Here is a 9,901-nt window from a genome sequence, read left to right on the forward strand (position 1 = left end):
GGCAATCAAACCGCGTCTTTACGAGATTTATCTCAAAAAGTGATTTTTCTAATTACTATGGCTTCTGGTGCTCCAGTTAGTGAAATTGTGGCTCTCTCTTGGGATGAGGGTCCCATAGAATTTACAGACAATGGTGAAGTTAATTTTTACCCTGATCCTACCTTTTTGGCTAAGAATGAGCTTCCATCTAAACGTTGGGGACCGTGGAAAATAATTCCCCTTGTAAGTGATTTCACTCTGTGTCTAGTGCAGTGTTTAAAGACCTATCTTGACAGAACAAAGAATTTTAAAGAGGTAATTTATTTAGAGGTGAAACGGTGGGATCAGAATTGTCTTTGAAACAAGTGAGAGCAACATTGGCATATTTTATAAGAAGAGTGGACCCGGCTAGCATGCCTTTAAGTCATGACCCTAGGAAAGTGGCTTCCTCACTGAACTTTTTTCAGTATACTGTATGTCCTTTGAGGGTTTACAGGCTTATACTGGTTGGAAGTCCACCAGGGTGTTCTTCAAGCATTATAAGAAGTAATTGGACGAAATACGTCACTTTGTGGTGGCAGCGGGTAGTGTTATTAAACCTGCTGCAACGATGTATCCCTTAAGTGCGTCCCTGGGCATTCTTCCAACTTATTTCCTTTAATAAAGAAACTGTTGGATTTTGCTTCATGATCATCATTAAACAATTTAATTTTTAGTTTCAGGATTCAATTTAGTTTCTCTGAATTTACATGTGTACCTAATTCTATTATAGTATGCCTACTTTAGAACCGAGTTTAAAATAGTTCAGTTTACGTCGTTAGGTATAAGACTATTTTGTATTTGGCCATAATTTTCTTAATTTTTATCATAAGGCCCCCTTTTTTATGGGGTTTTATGGCATATTAATTGGTTTCCCCTCATGATAAAACAAGTACAAATTATTCGAGGGTGTATAGTTGGGTACATTAGTTGATCAAAATGCTTACCATTTCACTTGTAATAATTTTTGCTCAAAAATTTTGGTAATAAGAGATTGTATACTGTTAGATGCATTTTATTGTTAGACCTAATTCCTTTTAGTGGCAATAAATTTAGTTTAGTATGGTTACTTTCTACCCTTAATGAAGTTAATGGATTTGCTTGCAGATGAGTATTTTGTTCCATACCAATTACTCACTGAGCTTATGATATTGGTAGTTTATAACATCTCACCTTTCATGAGGAGTGTTCTTCACCATGGGGGAGCTTGATGGCCGGTCACAGATCTATCCCCTTAGAAGACCATCATACTTACCAAATTCAGATCAGTTTGGGTTTAAAGTTAAGGTAGAAATTGATACTTATGCTTTGTCACATAGGTGGGGAGCATTTTTTACATTGACGTTTTTCATGCAAAGCCTCACTCCGAGTATAGATAATTCTCTGGTACACTTCCATCAGGACGACATTGCTCAAGCCCAAAAAAAGGATTTTGATGTAGGAAAAATCTATTTTTGGGTGAGATAGCCATGTCGTCCTGATGGCCCGCCCGTTTCTTCCTTTTTCTCCCACCCCTTTTGCTCGTTGGAGGCTTCTATTTCACAGTAGCACAGCTGCGACGTGGAATGAAGCGGCGGGGTCGTATGAGAGCACTGAAAGGTGATAGGATATATAGCGGCTCAGCACTTATCCTTCCCCTTTGAGGATTAGACTGGGTAAGGTCTATTTGGGGTGCAGATATCTATGGTTATCTTAGGATACGTCCCTGATTATAAACGATATCTTCGGATAGTCGTTCCGGGGGTTGGAACCCCGTGATACCTGACGGTAATTCCCATGTAATATCAATCTCAGAAATAATATACAGTAGAAAGTTGCCAGAAGGAACTTCCATCAGGAAGACATGGCTATCTCACCCAAAAATAGATTTTTCCTACGTCAAAATACCTTTATTTTCCCTTCTCTGTTTATTAAAATCATGAATACAAGCTCTTGTATAATCTATTGTTCAGTTTAAAACAATGACTTTTAATCAGTAGTATTTTCCTATTCAAACACCATCGTGACATGTTTGTGAGAGGTATCTTCGACTGCTGAGAGTGAGGCGGCAAGAGGGGTTGGCGGTTCAGGTGTAGCCATGTAACATTTTGTCACTGTGAGGCTGAAGTGATATAGAAGTTAACCGGAGTTTCCTTGATATTGCTGAATTACAACAATTTATAGTTTCTCTTAGCTCTGTGGTGCTTGGTTATAAAGCTTACAAAACTATCTATATTGTGTTGTAACAAAATTATATTCTCTGTTTTCAGACACTGTAACTTTATCTTCAAAATTCGGCATTTACATTTAATTCCGCTTCCCACTAAATTTTCGTTTTGTTTCCTCCAGTTTTGAACACAGCTTTCCCCGATTCCAAGCAGAATAGAGTCTGTGAATATTGTTTGTTTTCTCGGTTTCATTTACAGCTTGTTAGTTTATATTTGGCAGTATATTTTCTTGGTCTTTTTTTCATAGTGAATAAGGGTATACTGTAAAATGTCAGTCTTATGCTACTTTGTTTACTATCATACGATATCAATATGCAAACAAAACAGCTGCTATATGATTCGAGTGTTCATAACAAAACAACTGTATTTTATTCAGTTGTCATTGTGGCTATATGGGTTTATGAAATGATTATAACCTTACTAACGATACTTTTAATCGTATCTTTTAATTTTCTAATCCATTGAAGTACAAGATAGCATAAAGAAATGGAATAAAAATGTTAGTCTGTTGTAATTTGCTTTCTAACAAAATAACTCCTATGATTCACAAAATATAAAATAAAACCATATTTTATGGGGGGAAATTTGAGGGTCGCACAATACGCGAGATCGGCTGTTACACAAGTATATGCAGTATATACTTTTACAACTGTGGTATAATTCCAAGTTAGACATTCGCTTTATCGCATGCTTGTCTTAACCAGTCTTGGCCTAAGCTAACTATTTACCCCTACCCCTTGACCAACACTAGCTAGTATTCATAATCCCACCTTCCCCTTCTTACCACGTAACATTATGGTTTTTGTGAGGCAGGCACGCCGCTCTGTCTACTGATACATTATAGCAGGAAACTGTCGCCTTGAAGTAACTCCCTGGGAGTTGTAGATAGTGGGTCACAGTCGGCCTAGGTCGACAGTATCCCTTCTTATCTACTTAAGAGTTAGTTTTTGGATAGGCAGCACTGGTTGAGGGAACTTGTTCCCTGTGTCTACACTCCGTTGATCCCTTGGAACAATAGTAAATCTTCTTCTACACTATTATACTTAGCCTGTTGCTAAGTGGCAGCTGGTTGGGAGAATTCATTCTTTATGCCTACTCAATGTAGATCTCTCGGAATGACTTCAGATTGTTCTAATACTACAGTTACACCTTCCTGTCCTGCCACTTTACCATTTTCTAAGGCTCACTTCCTTTTCCCCCTTCCCCACACCCCATGTTAGGCTTGGTCTACTTGCTGTGGAACACAGTTCCTTTGCAAAGTCCGGTTTTCCCGGGCATCTGAGAAATCTTCAGTAGCTATATAGAAGGACTTGACAACTTGCAAGACTATTAGTCTAGCTTTGGGTAGGCAGGTGAATAATACTATTCTGGGATAGTTCTCTCTACTGCCTCTGGGTAGGCCAACTTCCCCTTCCCTTCCTAGTTAGGCTGCATTTTCTTCCTGGCCGTGGAACTACAGTTCCTTTACCTAGTCTGCATTCAATGGCACTAGAGCATACCTCATTTGCTCTATATCTAGGCTAGCCTGCCTGAGAGCTTCTGTTAGCCTAATCCTAAATAGGCAATGGGACTAGAACCCCTAGGGGTTCTCCTCTCTTGCCGCCTTAGCAGCAGCTTTGTTACTGGCCCTCTTAGGCTATATATCTCTTGCCGTGGAGTCTAGGCTCCTCTGGTCGGTCAGAATCTCCCTGGCTTGAATGGTTACCATTTTGCCATACTTTCCAGACCTGCTGGCTTGAGTGCTACTAGATCTAGATATTAATAGGCTAGGGGTCTCTACCTCTTTATTTAGAAGAGAGCGTTCCCCTTGCTGCCTTAGTTGTCGCCTTCAACTGGTCGGCTGCGTCAATATCCATCCCTCCATATCTGAGGAGCATTATCCTCTAAAATTGATTGTTTGTATACCTCCTAGTTGTCAGGATTTTCATCGAATTTACGAATTCATTACATCCTGGCCGTTTTAAAAGACTCATTATTTTAAATGGGAAAAACTCATTATCCTTAATCTAATGTAAACAATTAGGCAAGTGGCAGACTTCACTACCAGCTGCCTACTATTGATCTGTACCTTCCCTCTCACCATTTGGAATTGTTCCTTATGGGATTGTCCATTAGTTATCGACTTAGCAATGCCAGTGCCGCATTGTGTCAACATACCTACTGGGTAGAGAAAGGTTGGACCATAGATCCTCAGTTGCTAGAAATAGCTGCAGCTTTAGGCACAGCTGCTGCAGCCTCAGGTACAGCTCCTGCTGCCTTAGGTAAAATGGTTTCTGATCTCGTCACCTTAGGCCAGGGGTCGGCAACCTATGGCACGTGTGCTAGATTTGGCACAAGGAGTGCTTATTTATGGTGCGGCATTTGATTCCAAGGAGCAAAGAAAAAATCCTAAAAAAATAATGAGAGAGAGCCTTACCTTATTTTTGTTTGGGTTCCCCCAGGTCCCTCAGTGTGAGGCACCTCGTATATCCACCAGAGAGTTGCTAATACATCTTCCGGTGTATTTTGCATCTTCCAGTCTTGGATGGTCTGGGATGCATCTTAGGTATTTATCGAGCTGATTTTTAAACGCATCTACGCTCACTCCTGATATGTTTCTTAGATGAGCTGGCAGCACATTAAATAGTCGCTGCATTATCGATGCTGGTGCGTAGTGGATTAATGTCCTGTGCGCCTTTCTCAGTTTACCTGGAATGCTTTTTGGTACTATTAATCTACCTCGGCTTGCTCTTTCTGATACTTTAAGCTCCATGATGTTTTCAGCAATTCCTTCTATTTGCTTCCATGCTTGTATTATCATGTAGCGTTCTCTTCTCCTTTCTAGACTGTATAGTTTTAAAAATTGCAGTCTTTCCCAGTAATCAAGGTCCTTAACTTCTTCTATTCTAGCAGTATAGGACCTTTGTACACTCTCTATTTGCGCAATATCCTTTTGGTAGTGTGGGTACCATGTCACATTGCAGTACTCGAGTGTACTACGCACATAAGAGAGAGAGAGAGAGAGAGAGAGAGAGAGAGAGAGAGAGAGAGAGAGAGAGAGAGAGAGAGAGAGAATTGTGTATTTAATGATTTAAATTACTATACCTTTCCATCTATCTATTTGCCTATCTATCTTTATATCTATCTATGTTCGTTTTCTTAAGATATATGCCAGTCAGCACGAATATGATTTTGCATGCCTTAATCCAGGATCAAGTAATTTCCCCGATAAGGTCAGATTGGCAACCTGAGTATGGTTCCTTTAATAATTCCTTGAAATCTTGATAAAGCTATCTGAGTATGGTCCCTTTTATAATTACTTGAGATCTTGATAAAGCTATCTGAGTATGGTCCCTTTAATAATTACTTGAGATCTTGAATAAGCTACTGAAACAACACAGTGAGTCTTTCTAATTTACTGTCACCATGGCTAATGTGAAAATAATCAAGCTTGGTGTCTCATTATTTCAGTCATCACAAACAAATGACTTTGGATTTAATCAACAGAATGATCAAGGTGTGTGCGCTCTCTGCTGCAAAAATGTCATATATTGCATATCGAGTGTTGAACCAAACTTTGAAACAAAAAAATACTGGGCTTTCAAGGTTAGTGCTGACAAATTTGAGGCGATAAGAAAGCAGTTACCCGCTATGAGAAACAAAGTAATGTGTTCAAAATCTTGAATACTAGCAAAAAAAAAAAAAAATGAAACTGAAGACAGTTACAAAATGACAAATTTGAAGATAATTTGTATTTTTCCTAACCATACAAACCTTATCTATTTACATTGGGTTTACCTTTTAGCGCAGCTGAAATGGCGAGCCATTAGAATTTAACGAGGGTGTATTACCCCCGCGCTAGTTAGCGGGGGGGGGGGGGGGGTAGGGGAGTGGTAGCTAGCTACCCCTCCCCCCCCACACACAGATGAATGCTCACTTTCACTTAGAGGTAGGACTTGTCTTGGGGGACAGGGCTGGCGGGCAAATATGTGTAAATAGCTAAGGTTTGTATGGTTAGGAAAAATACAAATTATCTTCGAATTTGTCATTTTTTCCGTAACCGAAATACAAACCACGCTATTTACATTGGGTGACTTACCCCTTAGGTAGGGTGGAAAGTCCCCAGCCATACTGGCTTTGGCTTTACCCGGGGACTCAGAATCCGAGTGAGTCGCACTCGAGAAAAGGAGTCCCTGCACCTCACAAGTTCCTTGCTCCGCAAGGAACCGTGTGGCCTACATAAGCTTGTGTGTGAAGGAAGAAGTGTGACCCGTCCTAGGCAGTTGACCTGGAGTTCCAGAAGGAACTCTGGGTTAGGACGTTCCCAATACCACCTCGTCAGGGTATGGGGGACGCGACAGTATTGACTCAATACTCGGAACACAAGGAAGCATGGTTTACCTGCAGAGGTTTGAGGTCAGCTATGCAGAGACCAGGATGCTGCTGATGAAGAAAGAAATAAGGGCCAGACATACTTCTTTCGTTCATGCAGGCTAAAACCTGATAACAATGCCCTCAACCTTCTGCTACCTGTCCAAAAAGGAGCCTGAGGTTAGACCAGCTGTTGTGTAGCCACCACAGAGCGATAGAAAATGTATCGAGACTCCTGTGGGTCACGCCCTGCAGGAAGCGGGCTGCGAAGGTCATTAGACGCTTCCAGACTCCAGCTTGTAGCACCTGCGTCACAGAGTAGTATTACTCGAAGGTGAGGGACGTTGCGATGTATCCAACATCGTGCTGTAGGGCGACGTGACGGGGGAGGGTCTGGAGACAGGTCGAGATGAATGTACTTGAGTCTGGGCTGAAGAGGTATACTGGTGACTCTCCCCCGTGTCCTCCTTGTGCTCCCAAATCGGCTGCAACTGAGGACAAACTGCAGCTGTTCCCAAAGCTAACCTCTCGATTCCTTTACTGGCAAGAAAGAGAAGGTCTTGGGACATCAGATACAGAATTGAGACTCAAAATCTTGAGGGAATTGGACCGAAGGGCCGGGACCCCCAGATTCTGAGTCTAGCCAACAACTCAGGAGCGAACCTGAATGTTGCCTTCCACTCTTCCTTAGAAAGGGCGGAGTTGTACGAGACCAAGAAGATTGCTTACACACTGGCCGTGGCCAGAGTGAGCAGGAGACCCAAGGCGGAATACAATCCAAGGCCTGTCGTAAAGGGTCTTGAGAAGATTTCTTAAGGGACTAAAAAGTCCGAGCCATGCTCCAAGTTGGAGGTCTTCCTCCGACTAGGGCAGGGACGATCGTAGCTTCGCATGAGCGAGGAAAGATCCAACGGGCAGGAAAAGTTATTCCTTTAAGCCTGAAGGTCAGGGAAAGGCTGAGCGACAGGCTTCATTGCCGAGAGCGGAAAGGAGTTTCCTCCCGCTGAAAGGCAATAAGACCGTTATTGCTGGAGAAGAGGCCTCAAGGGAAGAGGTATATCTCCCACGGCACCAACCACCGAAGACTCTTCACTTTGCCTGGAAGACCCCTGCGGATGACTATCGCAGATGACGCGACCTCCGTACCGCGACTGTAGCGGGTTGTCTCTTCTTGAGGAGGAGGCATAGTGTCTCCAGGCATGAAGCCGAAGCGACGCCCCGGTTCGGGAGAGATGTTGCAGTGTGGTTGTTTGAGTAGTCTGCGCCGTGGGAGAAGCTCTCCCGGGAGTTCCGTCAGGGGAAGCAGAGGGTCCAGAAACCGTTTTGCGCATAGTCCCAGTGGAGCTCTCCCATTGAAAGGTTGACAGACAACCTGATCTTGTTGAGACCCATTGTCCACAGACAAAAAGGAGGGAAGACGCAGGCGTCGAAGTTGTCCCACCATCACCGGAATGCATCTTGCCAGAGTCTCAGGGTCTGAGACTGGGGGGAAGAACAGCAGAAGCTTGAGGTTCCAAGCTGTCGCGATCAGGTCCCCCAGACCAGGACTTGCTGGTTACTCAAGGCCAAAGACCCCCAGGTACACTCTCTCTACGAGGCTCTGCTCGGATAGTCGGGGAGAACATTCCTCTGCCTGGAATGAGAGAGCCGATGGTGGTATTGAGAGTATCTCAATCATCCCGGTATCTCTACTGCAAGATGTGAAGGTGTGAAAATGCGTCCCCTGCTGGTTAGAACACGCCAGAATCATGAAGTCGACGCGCACGGAGCGACTCGGCATGAGTTGTAGGATCTGTAGAGGGGCCAGACTACGGCCCCTAAGCCTGCCTGAATGATGGAGAGGTATCCTTCAGGTCTTGACCATAGGCCTGGACCGGAACATGCCCCCCCCCCCCTTTTCTTTGACGAGTCCGAGAACAGCATCAAGAATGTGGGGAAAGGACGAGAATATCCACTACCATCAAGAGGTTCCATAGGTCAACACCCATTGCAGGTCTAATAGTTCCGCTGGTCCCATAGGGGCCAGGAAGTCCGGATAATCGTTGCCAGAAACCACCGGAACTTGGACCGTCCCACATGGAACTTATCCTGAGGCGACCGTTCAGACTATAGACGGGTCAATGAGGAAAGGAGAACTAGGAAACGTTCCAAGGTAGGGCTGAAAGCTTTGCTTGACTGAGAACAGGTACTGCGACTCTCCTCAGTCTTGCCACAGTCAACTGAAAGGAAGGCTCGGAGGATGTGGCAACAGAATCTGGCGTCCCCAGGTGGTCACCCATCCAAGTACCGACCAGAACCGACGTTGCTTAACCTCGCTGGACGGACGAGAAGCGGGGTTTCCAACGTGGTAAGGCCGTTGACTCAATATCATGGCCAGATACTCCAGATGTTGAGGCAGAAGAAGAGAAGGCTCCAAGCAAAATACCATGAACCCACACTCATGGTAAGCATCCGGAAGCTTGTCCCGGCGCTGAAGAAGGCCGAACCCGAGCCTACCGGAGTTGACCAGCCCTCCAAAAAGCGAAGGAGGCGGAAGCCTGCACCTGAGCGGCCATGAGGAAAGCAGGGAGAGTTTTCTGGGGAAAAAAACCTTCTATGCCCCGGTGGGATCGCCACACTGCATCATAAGCAGGAATACTTGCAGTCTAGGCTGAATTCCACGAGCTCCCTGGAAGATGGATGGAATGGAAACTGAAAGTATCCGTCCTTCCGATCCAGGGTTTAAGGAGACCTGTCGCCTTGTTACCAGTCTGATCGATTCTGCTGTTCTACGCTGGCTGAAGTTTGTTCGACAAACTTGATCAGGGCTGAGAGGTCGACTACGGAACACCCCTATCAGATCCTTCCTTACAAGAAAGGATCGACTGAAGAGGCCGGGGGTGAAGCCGTCGATGATCCTATGGAGGACCTTCGCCCAAGGTATGGATCATTCTGCCCAACCGGGCAACTCTTGCCGACGCTATGGTCTAGAGGTTCAGAGACACTGAATTCGCTGACAGAGACGGCAGGCGCGATATCCTTGGCTGATCACAGAGATCGTGCGGGAATGGGCATCGGGAAGCTGTCATCCGGATGAGTAACCTTAAGCATCTTCCCAGCGTGAAACCTGCAATCCTAGAGTTCGCGAACTCTGCCGCTCCCTTTAGGACTATGCCCCCCCGGGGGAGCCTCCCGTGCCATCTGTTCCTGACAGGAGGAAACTGCAATTGGACACCTTGTCTCAGTTGTCGTAGCCGATAACTTAGGCCGACGTGGTTGAAAGAAAAAGGCGCTGGAGCCCTGTAGAGTCTGGAAGAAAGCGCCTTGGAGGAGTGAAAACGGAAGTC

The 9,901-nt window shown here is 44.6% G+C and overlaps 1 pseudogene; it reads right to left on the reverse strand.

Annotated features, from left to right (window-relative positions):
* Positions 1–8,817: 8,817 nt before the first annotated feature.
* On the reverse strand, positions 8,818–8,936 carry LOC137644710 (5S ribosomal RNA; annotated as a pseudogene).
* Between the last annotated feature and the right edge of the window lie 965 nt (positions 8,937–9,901).

This window comes from Palaemon carinicauda, chromosome 7, assembly GCF_036898095.1.
Source record: "Palaemon carinicauda isolate YSFRI2023 chromosome 7, ASM3689809v2, whole genome shotgun sequence".
NCBI classification, from domain to species: Eukaryota; Metazoa; Arthropoda; class Malacostraca; order Decapoda; family Palaemonidae; genus Palaemon; species Palaemon carinicauda.